This window comes from Sylvia atricapilla, chromosome 3 (assembly GCF_009819655.1).
Source record: "Sylvia atricapilla isolate bSylAtr1 chromosome 3, bSylAtr1.pri, whole genome shotgun sequence".
In the NCBI taxonomy this organism is placed as follows: domain Eukaryota; kingdom Metazoa; phylum Chordata; class Aves; order Passeriformes; family Sylviidae; genus Sylvia; species Sylvia atricapilla.
In genome coordinates this window covers 75,529,929-75,550,791 of record NC_089142.1, presented here as the reverse complement: position 1 = coordinate 75,550,791, position 20,863 = coordinate 75,529,929, and positions in this window count along the sequence as shown.

Genomic DNA, 20,863 nt, shown 5'->3' with positions numbered 1-20,863 from the left:
GTTTCACTTCAGAAACTACAAGCAGCCCCCACTCAGCTCTAGTAAGTCTCTGAAGTTTGTTTGCTGACTATGAAGCATGTGATTTTTCCAGATATTCTAGGTTTTGGGGTGGTTTGTTTTGCAGTGTCCCTTCACCAGTTCCATTTCAAAAGGTTCATCTCAAATAACAGTGACTTCTAATTACTATCTATCTATATTGGATTTGAACTGGTGACCCAGAGATTGGATTCAAACCAGTGACAAAGAGATTAAAGGAACCATTCCTGATCCCATGACCCATCTCCTGAGTCCAACAGTCCCTGAAGAATGTGATTCATTAACTGAACTGCTTTTGCTGACTGTATATTCCCAGTGCCTCATAACCTACATGAAATTACAATATTTTTCCCATTCTCACTGTGTGTATGTCAGATACTTACTTCAGTTATTTTCCTAGCAAGCCTCACAGGAGTTGTGTAAATGGCATTATCAAAATTGCATCTCCCTGATTCATTATTTCCAATTTTATAAAATAGCTGAGTTAGTAAAGACACTATCAAAGGGGTTTTTAAATAAACATGCTTAATCTTCTGGAGATTAAAAGAGATAGTATGGGTGACATATAATGATTATTTTACCCTAAAGCCATCAGAAATACAACATACAAAAAAAAAATACATCAAACAAATAGGCACAATAGAAAGCATTTCAATGAGAAGATAATCACACTTCAGGATTTGCTTCAACTCAGTGGCCTAAATATTGCCCTATATGTATAATAACATGAAAGAAGAATACTAAAAACCTCCAGATTTATACTCACAGTCTGCTTAAAAGAATGAACAGAAATTAGCATCTATACTAATTTATTTTCAAATTAATTCTTAGGAGTTCAATCTGTTTAATAGGCAAAAATAAAAATATTTTAGAAACCTAGAAAATAAAAACTAAGGTGATCAATTTCTGGCATGATGAAAATTTTGACTGATAAGAGTAAAATGATTAGGCAATGTGTGTCTAACCAGGTATCAAGAAAATTACACTGACTTTCTGATTATTGTAATATTTTTCATAGAAAATGTATGATATGCAGAAGAAACACATGGCCTGCCAGTGTAGAAACTCATGGGAGGCAGCATAGATTCAACTTTGTAGAGAAGGAGTTCATTTAATAAATCACAAATCCTTCTGCTATTCATCCTGGCTGCAAAGGGATGGCTGATGCAGAATAATGCCCAATTTTCATACACCATGCTAGACTATTAGATATAGAAATGATATTAGGTTCTGTCCAGATCCTCTGTTGGTGTAACTGGCATAAATCAACTGAAGTTAATTGAGCTATGCAGATTTACCCCTGTAGCTGGGAGAAAATCACATATTCATTTCCAGCATGCCTGAGAAGCCTGGAGATGGGTCTTTTAAGGCATACCATGTTCTTTAAAGTTAGGGGCCCTATTAACTCTTTCCAGCAGATGCAGCCACTTTGTGACTAATGGCTTTTCCAGTGACTACATATGTGGACTCATATTCCATAGGGCCCAAGTTCCTGCCAGATTTTCACTGAGACAAGATCTCATTTCTACTGTGTAATTATTCTGTTAATTAAGTTTTCACACATTTCAGTCATGTGCACTGTGACAATTCATCTGTCCCCAAATCATTCCACGAGTACAAAGAGACAAAGCAGGAAAAAATAAAAAAAATCAGAAATGGTACCTGTCTATATAATTGCAGTAAAAATTGTGGGTCGTAGCTCTTGCCAGCTGATTGCTCATATTGCCACCTGACTAGCACAAAGTCTTAGTAAGACCCAAGGTTTTCCAAACAGCTGAAGCCAATGGCCCGAAAGAGCCGTGGATTACTCAGTGCTTGGGAAGAGAAGGGTTTTTTCCTATCCCTCTAAAAGAATGGGCTAAAATCCACTCTCTTTGTCTGTCCCTCCCTGCCCAATCACTTTGCTTTAATGCATTTTTGTAAGACAGCTTCAAGCACTGCAATTTCAAATCCAGCCCTCTAATAATGTTTGCTTACCTGGTGTGACAATAAAAACCTCACCTCAGGTAAGGAGCCCCACCACAGATCTTCTTATCAGTCACCACCTATGAACAGTACATGCTGTGTTCACATCAGCATCAGGAGAGAAGTTAAGTAGTTGCCTCCCTTCTGCTTGAAGCTCCAGACAATAGATTTTTACTCTGTTTGACTTCTTTCACCCAGGCTGTATGACAAATGCATTACACATCAAGCAGTGGGCAGGCTCACAGCTGCTGCTGGAAAAGCAGTAGTTACTGAGACCATTTCACTCTGGGCCAACACTCAGGTCTGTTTAACAGCTGAGAACACCAAGATTCATCACTGCTAGGCTGCAAGAGTTTCCCCTGCAATCAAGCACTGTATTGATACTAAGTGACTGTTGGATCAGGGCCTCAAATATCCAGAATTCCCTATATATATTTAGGCTTAAATACAGGGAGGACACAGGAATATTACTTGGTTTAATTCAAAATAATATCAAAATTTGCTGTTGTTCTGTACCTGTATAGTACCAATAGTTCTTTTCAGAAGTATTAGTAAAATACATAATATTGTTCTTGATATTAAAAAAAAAAAAAAAAAAAAAAAAAAAAAAAAAAAAAAAAAAAAAAAGCCAGAAAGAATACCAGTTGTTTGATATTCAAACACAACATTTACGTATTTGCATTGACATGAATGAGCAAGGTTTCTCAGTCATTGCAATGGGAGCTTGGATGAAAGAAACAGATCTAAAAGTTTATTCTCTGCCTTTTTCTAAGACTGCCTGCAAGGTACTTTTCTGCCTTTTTTTTTTTTAAAGCTTATCAATATGTATTTTGGAATTTCTTACTTTTATGTTTAACACATCTTTTTTAAAAGGGAGAACAATCCTTTCTAAGGATGCTACTTAGATATACAGTGGTACAAAAAGGCAGCCACAGACAGGAGGGAAAGCTTTTGAAAGCCCATGGGAAGTGGCAGGGATGGAAAACTGAACTTTCCAGAGCAAGTCCCTGGTACCTTCCCATTATACCCAACCAGTGTTTATTGTGGCCTTTCGCAGGTGCCAGGTAGTGCTCTGGAGTAGGATAGATAAGTGTTCAGGACAAGCCCAACATTGTATAGTATTATAGTCACTCATCAAAATGAGAGCTCTGAGGTCTGGTTTTCCCTGCAGAAAGTACTTGAGTTCATTTATCCCACCTTTTAATCAGTTCTCTTTCGACAAAAGCTTAACCTAAGGGAAAATGTTAGTACAAGCTGAGGAGTAGAATCCTCCCTTTTTGTCAAAGAAGAGTGGTTTGTTCTTGATTTCAAGCATGAGGCAGTTTGATCTCAATAATATTGTGCCATAACCTCCTCTCAAATTAGGGCATTAAGAATTCTTCCACTTTTGTTTCTCCAGGTCTTCAGCATGTGGTTGTGGTTTGAAACATGATTAGCAATCTGTACAAAACCATGGAGCTAAGAATAAAAGAGGCAATTAGGGTTACATTCAGGTGAGCACATTACTCTAAAATAGTAAGGATTTTGATAATTATACTGCTCAAGGATAATACGTATCAGTGTCTCCCTTGAGCATCTTCAGTTCATCTCCTGGTCTTTATTTCTAATTAATCCTTGAATCCTTTTGTAGGTTAATACAATTAACAACAGGGATAAACTTGCTGTAGTGTATAGCCAATTAGATTTATAAAGCTTGCTTTTCTTTGCTGTGACCATCAGGGGTCTGAGGAGACTCAGGTGTCTTAAATCGGTCTTAGTTTCAGCATTAGTCAATGACATGCATGCTCAAACACCTCCTTTTAACCATGCTGAGGGTACCAAAGAGACAAAATCAGTTTTGTTCAATATTTTTTTCAAAAGACTACTACAGAAGCCAACATCTGCCACTCTGAACACTTGCTGTATTCTCGTTGCACTGTGACTGTCCAAATAGTCAGCATGTCCTTCAAGACACAGACTAATCTTAGAAAATCTCAGGCTTAGATATAAACCCAAAAATTAGTGAATGGAAAAAAGGTTTTCCTCACAGAAACGTAAAGCTCTGTAGAGTGAAACTGCATTTGGCATGATATGGATTTATTTTCTCTTCCCTTCTCACTCTTATTTTTCCAGACTGCTGCTGTTTCTAGCTTTTCCAGGTCTTAATAGCTGGATGTGAACCAAAACACATGGGTGCTGCTCTCACTGCTGCAATTTAGATTTTCCTTTTCATCACCCACAGATGTATATTGAAATAAAATAAATTTAAAAAAATTAAAACAGCAAAATGGGACTGGCTGTTCTTATAAAAATAATTGATTATGCAATATAAATACTGAAAACTGAGAAACAAAAGAGTAATTTTTAAAGAGTTTTCGATTAAATATATACTCCCACTCTCCTCTGTTGCTTTGTGTCCATGCGTTCTTTGCTTTCTTTCTCTATTTTCAAAAGTATCTGTAGTGCTGTGAAGGACTTAAGAGGTAAACATTTTCATCTGTGTGGTTACACATTCAAAATGTATGACAGCAGAGTGGAAGCCTGAAATGAAAGGGCTTATTGATAACATTTTTTATTCATATAGCAGTAAGAAAAGGCTTCATTTGTTCACCCCTTGATTACCTTTTCCTTTTCAATTACCTCTTTTAAAATGAAGTTTAATGTCATTTCTGGATTCCAGAAGGTCTCCAGTTAAAAAGAAAACAAGACAGAACACTTTCAATTTCGGGTAGGTTTTCCTCTGTCTTTTTCCCCATCATGTTATCTATTTGTTAATGAGGCAGCTGGTATGCACTAACTTGGATTGAGAAAAGCTAATTCTTGTGTAGGTCCATAAAGCTCATGTCGCCTAGCCCTGCTGCCAATCTCCCACCTAATCCTGGCTAATACCAGGATCTCCTGATCTAAGACATGAGGGGGATCTTGCACAAGGGCTCACCATCTGGGCAAGCTGTCCTTTGTGGGGCTCTCCTGCTGCCCCAGTCCTGTGTGTGCCCCAATGCAGGACTTGCCCAGGCTGTGGGGCTGTGCCCCCTCTGCCCTCACCAGGATGCCCCAGTGGGGATAGCGCAGCAGGAGGGCACACAGGAGCTCAGTGTGAGCCCGTGGGACAGGCTTGATCTCACTCTAGGGAGTCTTCTCACCATTCTCCTCTGTTGTGCTGCTCCTCCCATGGTTTATGCTCTCTAAGTCCACAGCAGTGTTCCCTGTTTTTTTCTCCAAGACTCCACTATGTTCCCACAACTCTGACTGCAACCCTTTTTCTTCTGAGACAGGACACAGCACCCCAGATTTTGTGAGGCTGTCACAATGATATGAGGTCTTATTAACTGAGACAAGCCCCAATGCAAGCAGGAATGCAAACTCCTACTAGACTATAGTAGAAGTGCAACAAAGAAAGGAACACATTCCACCTAAACGAGTCTTCTTTCCAGTCACTCTGTGTGAAGGACTGCCATATGAAAATGGTTCAGAAGATTTAAAACATCGTGCAGTGAAGTAGGTCAAGCACTCCAGGACCCATTGAAAATATATGGTGCTCCAAAATCTAAAATAAATTAATACCAAATCTTTCCATGATTCTTAGGCCTCGGCTGGTGTCAGCAAGCAGATGAGTAGAGAAAGAGGAATGCCTCCAGATAGTCTTGTACAGATGGTAAATGATTCTTAGCCCATAATTTCAAACTGAACACGCAGCCCAGGGCGGAACTTTCTGTCTATTCAAAGAAAGGCCTTATACTGTAACGTTGGAGCAGATCACCAATATTAATTAATTTCACTTTGGAGTATTTCTTGTCTTGCTCTAGTGTTTACATGACACTGACACTAATACCAGTTTACACATGTATTACAGGAGATCATCTGCATTTCAGCTCAGGGACTGTGTTTCTGGTAGTTAGGTTTGCTGAATGCTAATTAACACTAGCATAAAGCACTTACTTAAGAAATGTTCAATAATAAGGTGTTTGGCTGGTATAAGAGTAAATGGTGTTATTCTTTTAAATCATGATTATTGGTTAATGAATTGTCAAACAGAAGCTTCTTAAATGTACTTCCAGGAAAGCAAGCATAATAGAGAGAAAAATAGACAACTACAAAGTCTATAAAGCAGCAATCATTCAGGTGGTGCTGTAAGTTCTTCAAAGGCAACTTACCTTTCCTTGTTAAAGAGTTGTAAATTATCTCCTGGATCTTTGCTGAGATTATTCAACACATCTGTGAGAGACTCTGCCCTAGAAAAAGGAATATCGTTTTGCTCAGCAAAATATGTTGTTTCTTGGTTCCTGCATGTCAGAAGTAAGAACAGTCCATTTAGAGAAGAACCATAGTTAGATGTTTTCAGTACATTTCAATATCTTGCTGCACATCATCCAAAATATAATTGCACTTGTCTGGCTTGCCAATGTTGCATCTTTCTCACCCCTTCCAGAAATCTCTGTGATCAGTCTTTAAAATGTCCTGAGGCACAAATAATGAGACAGGAAAAGAAGCATAAAACCAGCTGATTTGTTTAAACCAGATGGTTTTATTCCTCTCTGATTATGCTTTGTCGAGTTGTTAAGGGGTCTGTTACAAGAGAGCTTTTATAACTACCTGGCTTTACAGAGACAGTCCAGGTTTCATCAACTATGGACTTTTTGCAGTAGACTTCGTACCCTGAAGTAGGGAAATTAAGAGAGATTAAGAAGCTATTTTCAAGGCTCTGTAATGTTATCTCACCTTTTCTTCCTGTGATTTTTTCTTAAGTCTGATACTTTAACAAGTTACTCACCTCCTCCTTGCAACTCAGAGAGCTGCTATTTTTTAACAAAGCCCACTGATTGCTGCCGGCCTCCTATTTAGCGGCTATTTCAAGTATTTATGCCAGCATATAACACCGTCTGTAAAGAAAGATGTAGCTGCACATGAGCAGGTCTGTGCCGCTGCCTACTCTCTCTGCAGCTTTATTTAATACTCCCTTCCTCTTGAGTCTGGCGTGCTTAGGAAACCCAGATGCAACCTTTTGTTCTAGCAGAGACCTGACATGGCAAGCATGAGAGAGAATATCCTTCTTGTCATCAAGCCATGGGCTAGGCTGAGCAGGACCAGCTTCTGCTTGTTCTTTAGCATACAGACAAGGAGGGCAAACACAAGGACAACAATACCACAGAAGGGAGTGCCACTATGCCTTTACCTGAGTTGCTCATTTCCAAATTTTCCCATGTGTTAGCACAAGTGCTTATCCTGCCACATAAAGACATGGATCACTGAACGAATCTGGTTAATAACTGATATGCTGTAAAACGAATAAAACTGGATAGGTTTTCAACCAGGCTATTGTTAATGAGTGCTGCTAAATAGACTATTTGCTTGTGCTGAGTTGACCCTGGCAAGACAACAAATGCCCACCAAAACCACTCTATCACTTCCCACCTCAGCTGGAAAAGAGGAGAGAGAATATACCAAAAAGGTTAATGAGTCAAGATAAGGATAGAGAGAGATCACTCACTTGTTACTGTGATGGGCAAAACAGACTTGACTTGGGGAAAAAATAACTTTACCTACTACTAATCAAATTAGAATAGGATAAGAAGAAATAAAAACAAATCTTAAAACACCTTCCCTGTACCTCTACCTTCTTGCCAACCTTAACTTTACTTCTGAATGGGGAATGGGGGCCATGGTCAGTTCATGACAAGTTGTCTTTGCCACTTCGTCTTCCTCAGGGAGAGGACTCTACAACCTTGCCCTGCTCCAGCATGGGATCCCTCTCACAGAAGGCAATCTTCCATTAATTTCTCCAAAGTGAGCCCTTGCCACAGTTCCTTATGACTTGCTCCAGCATGTAACTCTTCCATGGAGTGGAGCCCTTCAGGAATAGGACACTCCAGGGTAGGTCCCCCGTGGGGTTACAAGACCTGTCAGCAAACTTGCTCCAACACAGGCTCCTCTCTCCATGGATCTACAGGTTCTGCCAGGAGCCTGTTCCAGTGCAGACTTCTCCTTTGGGCATCAATCTGGTCCTGTATGGGGTTCTAGAGAGGCTGCAGGTGGATCTCTACTCCCTGTGGAACTCCATGGACTGGAGGGGCACAGCTGCCTCACCATGGTCAGCACCACAGGCTGCAGGGAAATCTCTGCTCCAGCACCTGGAAGAAGACCCCCTCTCCTTCTTCATTGAGCTTGGCGTCTGCAATGTTAGTTCTCACATACTCTCACCCCTCTCTTCTTTGGCTGCAGTTGTTTTGCAGGTTTTTTTACCCCCTTCTTAAGTACTTTGCCAGTGAGGCACTACCACTGTCACTGACAGGCTTGGCCTTGGCCACTGGCAGGTCTGTCTTGAAGCCAGCTGGAATTGGCTCTGTCAGACATAGGAAGCTTTAAGCATCTTCTGTCAGAAGTCACCCTTAGCACCCTTGCTACAAAAATCTTGCCATACCAACTGGATATGCGTACTTTCTATGCTTAAAACTACCTTTTAATTTTGGTAAGAAGCTTTGGTAAGAATACTATTTATATGAGATCTAGTCCTGTGGTTAAGTGCCAGAAGGGATGAAAATTGAATTTTGAGTAAAGATTCCTTGAAGAAGCCAGTCAGAGAATGATAATGTCACCAAAAAATTCCAGCACCTACTTGTTTCCTGACTTTGTGTTTCATTGGAGTTCCATGTTTACTTTGCTATATGGGCACACAGATAAATTACATGGAAATATCAAATTAATTGCTTTGCAGTCAACAATCCATCTGCTAGATATATGGGATTACTCATTAGATGACCACCATTTCTAGAAGAGGTTGCTTTCTAAATTACATTCAATTAGTTGCATTTATCCTAATTTGAGCCCAAGGCACCTCTCTGTAAGATATTATCCACTAAAAGAAAAGAAGTTTTGACACTAATCTCCATGTATTCTTTTAATGCACTATTTCTGCATAACTCAAGCAAGACCACGTCATTATACTAATCTCAGACACATTATATTATTTTCAGACACAAAAATCTGAATCTACACTGAATGAGCAGGTAAGATTAGTATGTCTCATTACTACTCATAAACTCTTCTGCCACTGTGTTTTACACTTGGACAGTTAAAGTGGCAATCTTTTTGAAAGGACGAGAAAACAGTTTAAATATCAATCAAAGAATTTGACATAATTAATGTAGTTTGAACATCTTGGCAAGATCATTAAAAACGGAATTAGTCGCTGAGTGATAGCACAAATGTGGTACTCTAAAGGATTCAACATTTCTGGAGCTTATCTCATGCTCCACTGAAATTCCATAATGTATCTACATTGAATGCTGTGATTTTAGAGAAACTAAAATTAAGATTTTGCATGCTTATTTACACGTAAATTATTGCAAAGAAATTGAATTACCAGTTCTTCAAAACATTTAATTTTGGCCAGGTGTTCTTAAGCGAGTTAAATAAATATACCTGTGGTGTGTTCTATGTAAAACCAAGGGAGTTTTTTATCAGAGGTTTTCCAGAAAACTCAGATTACTACCTTAAATCTCAGGGTAAAGGGATTAAGATTTAATTCCATGGAAAGGATTAAGAACCTGTAATAGATCTTGGTGGTTAGAAATTAGGCACGACAGCATTTACACTTCAAATACCAGATTCCCACAATCTGTCTGGACTCTGTAGGAGGGAGTAGAAAGTAGTAACAAACTAAAAACATGGAATCTTCTCTTGCTGTGGCACTATGCACCAACAGTGAAGGGGACAATCTATTTGGAGTCTGTTACTGAAGCACAGCCTGTCATTTTCTTCTTCAGAATTCATTCATGTCTCTGGCCATTCATCCATTTAATGCTATTCATTCATTTAAAGACTGGCAAAAGGAAAAAATATGTTTAGGTAACAGTGGTGATGATGAAAGTGGCACATATTACTCACTTTGTATTTAAAACAAAATATAGAAACATCCTGTAGAGTAAGCACTGGCGTCCCCTTCCACTGTTGCCCCTCTTTTCTCAACTCTAGCATTAAGTCTTATTTTTCCATGCATTTATCTCTGTCTTTCTTTGACTCTCAGTAAATTTTCTGGATTTCTCCTTTCTGCAGGAAAACAACTTCAGTATCACATGCAGAAAGTACCTTTACTCCTGTATGGTATTTAGGACACCTTCCTTGGAAGCAGCAAATGCAATTTTGAATGTCCTCTGATCCAGGAGTGAGTCAAAGCCAATTAGTTCCCAGTTCTATCAATGAGACACTGCATTTTCACCATAGAAATTGAGCTGTAGTTTGTGTTTTGGAGCCCAACACTCCTGGTGTACCCTAAATGAATCATGAGGATCTCTATTAGTCAGAACCACTGAGAATGCTGAGATGAAGTCTAGAGTTTCCCATATAGATATTCCTATTTTCCTTGTACCTCTGAGACACATTTACATCTCAAGGATCACACAATGCTGCTGTCTTTTGAAAAGCTACCAGTTCATTAATAATTTCTAATCAGCAATGTGGAGGACCAAAAATAATTTTTAAGGATGGAGAACATATTGCCAAAGGAAATAATGAGACAGATTTTTTTTTTCTCTGAGCTGTTTACAAACAAATCACAGTAAAAATGAAGCAGTATTGCATGCTGTGTTCACCTCAGAGTGGATGGAGACATGGATAAATGAAATAGCTTCAGTACACGCACACAGGAAGTACAAGTCAAAACTGGAAAATTCAGCCAAGTTGAAGGCCCTGGTGGTGCCTTGGCCTCTACCCTTATCTCATCTGTTGGACTGATCTTTTCTGAACCAAAGAAAAATTCTCCAATGCTGAGTCAAAGATTGTAGAAAACAGCCTGGATACAGAGAGATCCTGCCTCTAGAATCCATTCTCAGTTTCAGGCTTAGTTGTGGTGGGTGCTGAAAGATCAACTGCAGCTTAGGATTCAAATTCTTGCCTCTCCCTATTTCAGGAGTAGAAAAGTTAGTCCAGACCTGGCTGAGATGACCCAGTTGGGCTGGCTGGTGGTGTTGGGGGGAACGATGAACTCAGTTCTGCCCATGCTCTGTCCCACCCTCTGCGTGTGGGAAATGACAGCCAGTTGTGACACTCCAAGTCATCTCCCCACTGGCACTTACCACACTAGGAATGAATGCACTGGAAATGCTGCTTGCCACAGGACATCCTTTCCTTTCCTTTGCTTATGCTTTACTTTTTCCTTTTCTTTGGAGCACACAAGAATCCCTCAGACTGATGCTAGCATATATGCAATTATAGAAACTTTTTAATCTGTAACATATACACATACACATATACACATATTTATGTTCTTATTATCAAAGGGCTTTAATTTATTCTACTCAATACTTCTTTTGCATTGTACAGGTTTCGAAACCTACTCTCTAATGTTTTTTTTACCTAAGTCTCAATGTCACCTTAAATTCAAATGTCAATGTATCTGTCCAGGCCTACTTGCAGAACCAGCCAGCTGAGAAATAGGGCAGGAATTCATTAGCAAATCATACCTACCAGAACTGACCTCACAACCTGCATGAATCAAAAGGAAAGGCTCAACTTGGCTGACTTCCATGAAAAAGCAGAGGCTAACCAGCATAGTCAAAGAGAGTAAGGTTTGTAAGGCGCAAAATGTCGTTATCAGTCGTGCAACATCAAATCAAAAACAATGAAAAGAAAAAAATATAGAAATAAGCTTCTGAGACTATTCTGGTGAATTTGGCAGTTGCTTTAAAAAAATAAAGGCATAGGGAACCTTTATCAGTGTGGAACTGTAGAGTAACATGACAGCCTATGCATTTTCACTTCAGAGAAGTAAACATTTTACAGCATGAAAGAAATTGCTGTAGTGACCCAGGGGAGCTACCAATGTTTTTTGGATGAGGACAATTAACCAAACCAATATAGTTAATTTTGCCACAGGTTTTAAGTGATCTAGAAAGCAGACTACACACTTTGCCTTAGTAGACTTAACTTAGGTACTGCAACAAAAGAAAATTTCACTAAAACCCCACAGCAGCCAGGGCTGCAAATGAGAAGCCAGGACACCTGCAGGAATCGGTTTGCATGGATCTTAACATCACCACTAATTTCTGTTAGTTGGGTTCAGCAGGGACCAGGCAAGACCAGCACTGTGATACACCCTGGTTGGCGCCTCTGCCACCACTAGAACTGTGGAGAGCCAGATACAGCTGTAATCACCTGTGTGCAGTGCCTTCCCTCTCTGGAAAGGTCTCCTGATGTATTACACTTCTGCATCAAAACCAGTCTATGCCTTAAGTAAATATTAGCTCCATACAACAGATTAGGAAGTAGAGGTCCGTGGCTTATTCCTGCTAATACAACAACACATTGATGCAGCTAGTCTCCAAAAACAGTCCCTACTGAATCTTGATTCCCACACAGCTGTGCTTACAATGATTTTAGAGATGAGCATCTTTGTGAGCCACTCACCCTTAGAAGCAGTAAAGAAGGAAAAGCACCCATGGCTGCCTACAGCATGCAGGCAGGTGGCACTCCAAATCTGTGCCATAGTGGCAGAAGCATGTGCACACCAAGCTGGTTATGATGGTAGTGGTTTAGGCATGTAGCTGTGCCAGGGAGCCATGGCCTGCTGCTGCCCTGTGCTAATGGAGAACAAGGCTGTGATGGATACATGCATCCCATGCTAGCCAGCCAGCACACAGCAGAGCTACAGCATCAAAACACCACTTGCACAGAGACTATGCCTTTGTCAGGAGCATTTCTTTCCTCCTTTTTAACTAGATGACAGGGACCAATTAAACTAATGAGCCTCACAAAGTATTTCCCCTGGCTAACAACAGCCTGTATTAATGTTTGCAGAAGTGCAGCATTTGGGCCATAAGCTTTCTTATTAGATGTTAACGCTTTGCAAGATGCTTAAACACCCTATGAAATTCTCCATCTCTTAGACCAGTACCTTTGTCAGGTGTAGAAGCCCCCTCTCATTTTGTGCAGCTGACTGTATCCCAGCCCCCTTTAGATATGGGCACCCAAGCATCACAGCTGTCCCTGCTCAAGACCCAGTTTCTCATAAAAGAGCCACAGAGGATTATATGAATCCCAGCCAGGCATTTTTCTCTTCTGTGAATAGAGCCCAATTCTGTAATTGTGTCATCTAATGTTTTGGTTTGTGGAGTGTTGGTTTTGGGTTTTTTTCTGGGGAAATCTTAAGTTAAAAATATAATCCCTTTCACTTCGATGTCCCTCAGCCTGCTAGGTCAGGTTTGGAAAAAAATATGTAGGTTTACTCTTTCAAGATATGGTTTTTTTTATAACTTTCGTAATAAATTATAATGAAGAAAATTTCTCTGTTGTACTTGACAAGCTTCTGCTTAGAAGAGAAAAAGAAAATAGGTAACTATTGACTTTGGCTTGGATTCTTTCAACTTGCTTTAATTACAGGTCTTCTTTTATTCCTGTAAAATGCCAGACTTGCAAATGTGTTGTAAATGCAAACAGTGAAGAGTAATTAAACATGGATATAACACCAGAAAAAAGGAGTTTATTAACTTTTTCAGTTCCTATTTCAGTGCTCCATCAAGCACATGCCTTATTGCAATGGATACAGGCCCTGGAATTTAGATCTAGATCTGAATCTGATTCTAAATCAGGGCCTCTCCAGAACTGTGGCTGCCCCCCAGACCCATAGCTGAAACTAAACCCAAGGTACCATTGCACATTCTAGATTAAATTTTTGTAATTTGTGGGCAATATTTTTCAATTGTTTTTGCCTCTTATTTAACTTTTGGAGCGGTAAGCAATCATCACTGAGATTGCAAGTCTGTAACAGATTAGCTACCTCAGGCTCTCCAACTAGACCTGTGCTATATGTGACTTGGGTCTCTGTGTCATGATTACAATGTGTTTTGGTCAGCATTGCTGCCAGGGAAAACTGCCAGTGTATTTCGGTGGAAAAGTTAGTACAACCATGATCCAAGGCTCCCCCTTGGCCCTTGTTCAAGAGCCACATGAGAACCAGGATGGACAAACAAGCAGACATACAAGCAGAGCTCTTCATCCATGTGGAAGGAAAGCACAGAGCACTTTCAGAATAGCCGAGCACTTTATGCAAGAATATCAATCTAAAGAGAAAAGAGGTAAGAGCTCAGCACACCCTTGGATATGGGCACAACCACAAACTTCCAAAATGATCAGAATGCAGGTAGAATAAGACAGGACTTTTGCTCTTTTGTTGAGGCCTGTAGCTTATGCAGTTAATAGACTAGAATCAACGCCCCTCTTCAGAGCAGGAACTTCCAACTCTGGAAGAAAACTGTTAGCTGAAATCATGTTTCAGACTCCAGGGATGCAAAAGCAATACAAACAAGGCACTTTAGCAAATTTAAGAACTGCACTAATCACTCCAGCTTTTCATCTTACCTTAAGGTGCATAAGTAATCCTCTATTAATCACCATCCTTTCCTTGTTTCACTCCTGCTCAACTATAGACAGAGACTTCTAAGCACTTTGAGGGATTCCTGCTGGCAAAACATTACACTGGAATGTTCCCCAGTTGTCCTCCACCTTGCAAAGAGAGAGAGCTGGGATTTACATAGAAAGTGCTCAGCTCTTAACCAAATAGATAATTTAGAAGTCAATAAAAACATCTAAACCAGAGAACTGACATCCTGGGAAGCCACATGTCTTTCACATCTGAAATTATGTCAATATCACAGGAAACCCTTGCATTTACATATCACTTCATCTCTTAACACAGCAGAACGTATAAAATTATTTAACTCCGTAGTATCTGCATTAGCTTATCTGTTGTAAAGATGAAGATATTTACCAAGATTCTAGACCTGCAAGGAGTTTCCCAGATGACATTATTCTCACACTCATGGCAAGAGTGTCTGCCACTTTGGCAAAGCAATGCCCTGACTGATAATGCCAAAGACACAGAGAACAGTGATCAGAATAAAAATTTTTAGTTCCAGAAAGCAGCTTCATTCAGGACATGTCCTTAAATCTGAGCATTTGCTTTTCTGTTCCAGGAACAGGATACAGGGCTCCTGATTATTAATCATTTGTTCAAAACATTATTCTACTAATTAAATATAATGTTAAAAACTTGAAGGCAATAGTTCTTTCAGCTCATTCTAAAAAGCTATCTTATCTTGCGTTTTGGTATTTCTACTGAAGTCAGTGGAAGTTTCGCCATTAATTTCAGGATGATAAAGATCAAGTTCTTAACACACATACTAACTTTTAATTGACCAAAGTAAAAGAATTAGGCTGTTTGCTTTGCGCTTACCTGAGTTTTTTGCAAAACAATGCGTTTCATTTTACTTCAGTGACTGCCAGCTGTTCTGAACAGTGCATGCTTTTCCATCTAAAAGCTAAATATAATGTCAATTACAAAAACTCTCCAAAGGCATGAGACTTCTTTTAACAGACAGTCAGTAACAGTTTCAAGTTGCACACAACACACTGAAATCAGCTACAGGCATGATTGCTTTTATTGAAGAAAATAAAATGACCACAATTATATTATATTGGATTCTCTTATACTTGGAACTTGAAATTGGAGCTGTGCTGAAAGGAACAGAGAGTGCACAGTCTGTGATTTAATATACACCAATATGTGAAATTAAACCCCACAAACTGCACCCATCATCTTTACTAACACACTGGTCACTTAATAACTTTTAACGATCATGCCAAGGGAAGACAACCACATAGCAAACACTACGTTATTGCTGTAGTCCTGTCCCAAATCCCAACCTGGGTAAATAACATCCCACCAGTGTTCTGATGATGACATGCTGCTTTCTTCACTTCAGCTTATGTGCTGTTGATAAGCATTATTGAATACTTTGAGATCCTGTCCTCACATCATAGCTGCTGAGGTCCTCCTTACTGCAAAATAACACTACATAACACTCTAACCCAAATCCTACCTACACTTCAGGCTGAAAATTTCAGCTATTTCGGGCTGAAAATTTGGCTCATTGGATTTAGCTATATAAAAGACTTAATTGGTGTAATGTAATAGCAATAAGAGCAAAGAAATGACAAAAAAAACCCCAAACCATGCTTTCATAGTTACTGCTGCTGGAACTCGGTACAAAGAAGATGTATTCCTGGTGCTTTTGGGAAGGTAAACATTAAGAACCTGATTGCAATGCCAGTGTTTGGGGCTTGGTCACTAGTCACACTAGAAATCACAGCTTTAGTAGAAACTTGGTGGAGAAAGCCCTTTCAAACAAAAATTCCACGTATCATTTGTATTTGAGTTGTCATCCTCAGAGCTCACTAGCATATGAACTCCCTGAAAGATGGATCAATTTTGAAGCAAGCTTATACAAGATCCTGCAACTCTGCAGGGCATGGAACACTTTCTGCATGACCCAAGGGGATACTAAAGGCACCAATCACCCTGCAGGTGTGTTCTATATTAGAGAATAATGAAATGGTATACAGGAGGCTCTACTTCCAGCAAATATCCTCAATCACTATCCTACAATCAAGCCTCAACCTTTGCTCAACCTGTGTATCTCTGCACACACACAAACTTGTAAACTCTTGTCAGCACACTGAGGCACAGCTCTACAGCATTTATCTTTTTGTACTGCAGAACATTGTATGGCATACAAAGCCTGTCTTTTCTGATTATATTCCCTCTCTGCTTAACTCAGCTCTTTCAAAGGTAATTTTTTTCCAAAATCTGAATTTCTTAGCGTACTTCTAATTAAGAAAACCCAAACAACAACAACAACAACAACAAAGAACCCCAAATGAACCCCAAAACCCCACAAAGACAAACCCCCAAACACAAAACACAAGCAAATAAACTTCCATTTTGTTATAAACAGTTGATTGAAATTGAGGTAGGAGAGACCTGAGAGCAACAAACAAATCCCCTCTGTTTCACAATGAAATGCAATGAAGCCTACATGTTAAGAGAGGATTCTCCACTATTTTCTGATGCATTTGCCTAATATCCTGCCCTTCCTAGTGCTCCTCTATATTATCCCTACTGTCAATGGGGATATAGAGGCAACAAGCAGAAAAAACACCTCATCTACTTTAGAAATCTGTGCCAGGGAAAAGAATTGATTGATTTTTAAAGGTGCTTGGCTCTCTCTACTGGTCACTGAGGGAGATGAGATAATTTGCTTTGATGAGATGGTCAATTTTTACCAAGTTTCTGAGGGAAGGCCCACGCCTAAAAGACTTCCTATAAGAGTCACTGTTTAGATGAGCCTAAGTTTCTTCAAAAAGGTGGTGGATAGATATATTACATGCAAGTGCACAGTCAGTACCACCCCTCAGCCCTGTCTTTTCCCTTTGTGCTTCTGTTTAGAGAGAAGCCCAGTAAGATTTCTTGATTGAGACAACATTTCAGTGTCTTGGCCATGAGTCCTCCTTCAGAGGATCAGAATGTTATAAGAGCTGCTTGCATTGTTTCATGAAGAAGGGATGCAGAAAGGAACAATTCTCTCCTCAATGCAGGTTTGTATCTTAAGATAAGTCTTGTAGGAAGGCTTTGCCTGCATAATTGACAGACTGAATTATCAAAGGTGAAAATTGCACTCCCGGTTCCCTTTCAACAATTTTTTGAGGGGGAGTAAGAGAGGAAACCTTCAGAATATATTGGCTGTGAAATTCCAATGAAGTAATTTTTATTATTCAATTTGATTCGTAACTTACTGGGATATATACACCTAGCCACTGCTTGGAAAGAACAAATAGTATGTGAGGTCAACAAGGAAGAAATGGCTTGTATAATGTTATTTCCTTTGATTTCCTGCAGAATCCCTCAAATCTCCCTCTTCAAAGGTATCATTTGCAATTGATCTCTGCTGCAGCAGAAAGCATATCCTAACAGATGTGCTCAAAAAAAGTGGAAAATTAGAGCAGGGTGGTAAACAGGAATATCTTGAAAATCAGGCTGAGATTTTGCTATTCAATGTTGGTATTTATCCAGTAGAAGAAAGAGATGAGAAATCCCACCAGCCAACCTCTAAAACCTGCATCTGAGATGCACAAAAGCCAGCCTGAAGTCTCTAGCTGGCCTGCCCACAGCAGTTTTTAAACCTGTGTATTGCATACTTTTGCTTGCAAAGCTCCTACTCCCATTGAATCTGTTATGGATTCAAACACTCTCAGTGCCTCCCATTACAACTTCTCCACTTCATATAAAAAAAATTAACTACTTCTTGGCCCAGACACAGCACTTGGATTTGGTCTTTCATCTCCCAATTCACAGGGAAGAGGCCGAATCACCTGGCTGTGTTTAGTGCAAACTCCAGAAGAGATTAAGAGAAAGGCTGACTACAGATTGCTGGATAAAGACACTATTTGATCTCAGGAAGATTCAGGTTAAAAAATGCCTTTTGTTTTTTAGTATTTCAATGCCATTTTATTACATTTCAAAACCTAAACACTGGAGCCCTGATAATGTTGGAGTGAGTCCATAACTCTATCCAAGCAATCAGAATCCCACTGAAAAATGTCCTGCTGTGTTTTTCAATGCCTGTTCAAAGTTGAAGAGAACATGATACTAAAATTTTGTGAGCCACTTTAATAAAGTTTTTAGTAACTTCTGCTGGCAAATAGCATATTTATATATGTTGCATAGAGCAATATATTGTGAGTTTATTGGCAAATGGCAAAAATTCCATCAGTCTCAAGATTTACATGTAAGTCACTCTTCTGTGTCCAGCCTTGAACAAATGGTTTGAGGGAGCCAAGATATTGAGAATGGAGTTATGCAGTTTATCCAGATGTTCCAAGAAAAAAAGAGAAGAGCAGCAATTATCATCTGCTGGTGCAGTTTGTTTTGGGAGGAATTTCTTGAGCAGAGTTGGGCTGAAGATAGACAAGGACAGGAAAAAATACCCATAGTAACTTCAAATCCTGACAAAGTGCCTTGGGGAACTTTTGTACCTTGATGAGCAGCATGAATTTTAGGAGGTTTTGTGTTTGTTGTTTGTCTTGTTCAAGATCCCTTTGGATTCTGGTGGCTGTGGTTTTATTAAAACCTACCCTGTTGTTGTGAGAGCTCCTGAACTGATGGCCTTGGGTTGAATGCATGCCTTTACAAGTGGCTTGAAATCACTCACTGTCACACTGACTCTTCTGTTTCATTTTCTGCTTACTGAGCACAGAGCGGAGATGGATGCTTTCACTGGGGCTGTCACCTGCAAAGCCTTGGAGGGAGGACCCAGAAATAAACATGGTGATTTTTCTTTCTGTCCTACTAATCCTAGTGGAAGTCAACATTTTCCAAACCCCCCTAGAATATTCTGTTATTATTATTAATATTATTCTGAATTGTTATTAATATTATTCTGTTATTGTTATTAATATTATTCTGAATATTAAAGGACAGGGATCATCTCACCTATCTTTTTGCACATTAACAGCTCATGTATACTTTTTCAGTAAAGCTACAATACAGAGATGGCTCTTTCACTTGAAGGTAGCCAAAAGTGAGGCACATTGTGCCATTTCCCGTGTCACTCCAGTGTATGCGCCCACACTGCACTTCCAGAATAGCTCATATTCATCCCTCTGACAGTGGGAACAGAGATTCACTCAGTGCTACCTTTCTTGTACCTCAATATATTTCACATTTTTCTTTAGTTCCTATTATTTTCCTTTGAATCTGCATGATGCTAGTGATCAAAGCTGGCTCCCCTTTTCTTTCTCTGCATGACATCCTATCAGTGAATGACCCTGGAGGAGTGCAGCTCGCAGAGCATGCACCCATCGGGTGGCTCCATGAAACCAAGAAAAGCCAAGCAACTTCTTTGGTAGACTTTCATCAGAGGGTGCTTAAGTTCTAAAACAAACAGAGAATAGCAGCTTTGATTTTCTCTGGGTATGTGGAGTTAAAGATCTGAAACTCTATAAAGAAAATAAAAGTGGGAGAGCCCTTCAAAGATGGAAAGAAATTGGAGAACAAAGATGATTTCTCTTAGAAATGTCAAGTGAATAACCTATTGCTCTGGATAACACCAGGCTGGAAAAGAGCCATTCTTGACTCTGACATGCTCCTTACCAAAAAGTGCTGAATCCATGCTACCCAGGGTGTGGTGCTACCTTTGTGTTGTGCCCTCACTGCTGAATGGTGAAGTAAAAACTCTGTTTGAATTTTTTAAGCATAAAGTGCAGTCAGAGGGGCGAATTTCCCCCATGGTTATGATTGCCTTTTCCCATGTATTCCAATCCACAGAAATTCTAGATATTTCCTTCATGACATTTCTTTCTGAATACTTTTTCTTAATTACTTGTTTAACAAAAGTTGCATTGATTGTAAGATCTTAAATTCAAGGTAAGTTGAATTCTGTCTGACCAAAATATTCCAAAACCTTCACTTCTGACCTTAACAGAAAAGAAGGTAACTTATTTTCTAACTTGTCCTTTTTTTTCTTCAATATAACATTTCCTTCTGGGGCAGTTGCTACTGATTGTGATGCAAGGTTTGTTAATTTAGGGATACATTTTTGGTGGGATATTTTTTAAATTAAGATAAAAGCCAAGAAATACTTTCACACTAACCATCAGGTAGCTTTCCCAGTCTTTGTCCACCTGGGTCAGAATTTAGAAGCACAAACCTAAAAATCTTATGTCCACTCATATGCACTTCTGTGTCCCCTAGATATATTAGCACTGTTTTAAAGCTGGTCTTAGTCACAGCAACTGCATAACTGATCACCTCTTACAGCAAAGGTTTTGACCTTTTTCGTAAAAGAAAATGTTCCTCTTTCAGTTTACCTAGAGAAAAAACTCATCAAATTTAAATTATAAATTAAGTAATTGAGTAATACCCCACCATTTTCTTTCTTTAGCAAAGGAAAAATCTCTCTCAAAATTAGTCATCAGGGACCAATGGAAATGTTCATATTTTCAGACTGAAGAATGCAGCTTTCTAAAGTTCTGGAAAACTTGGAAGAAGAACAGA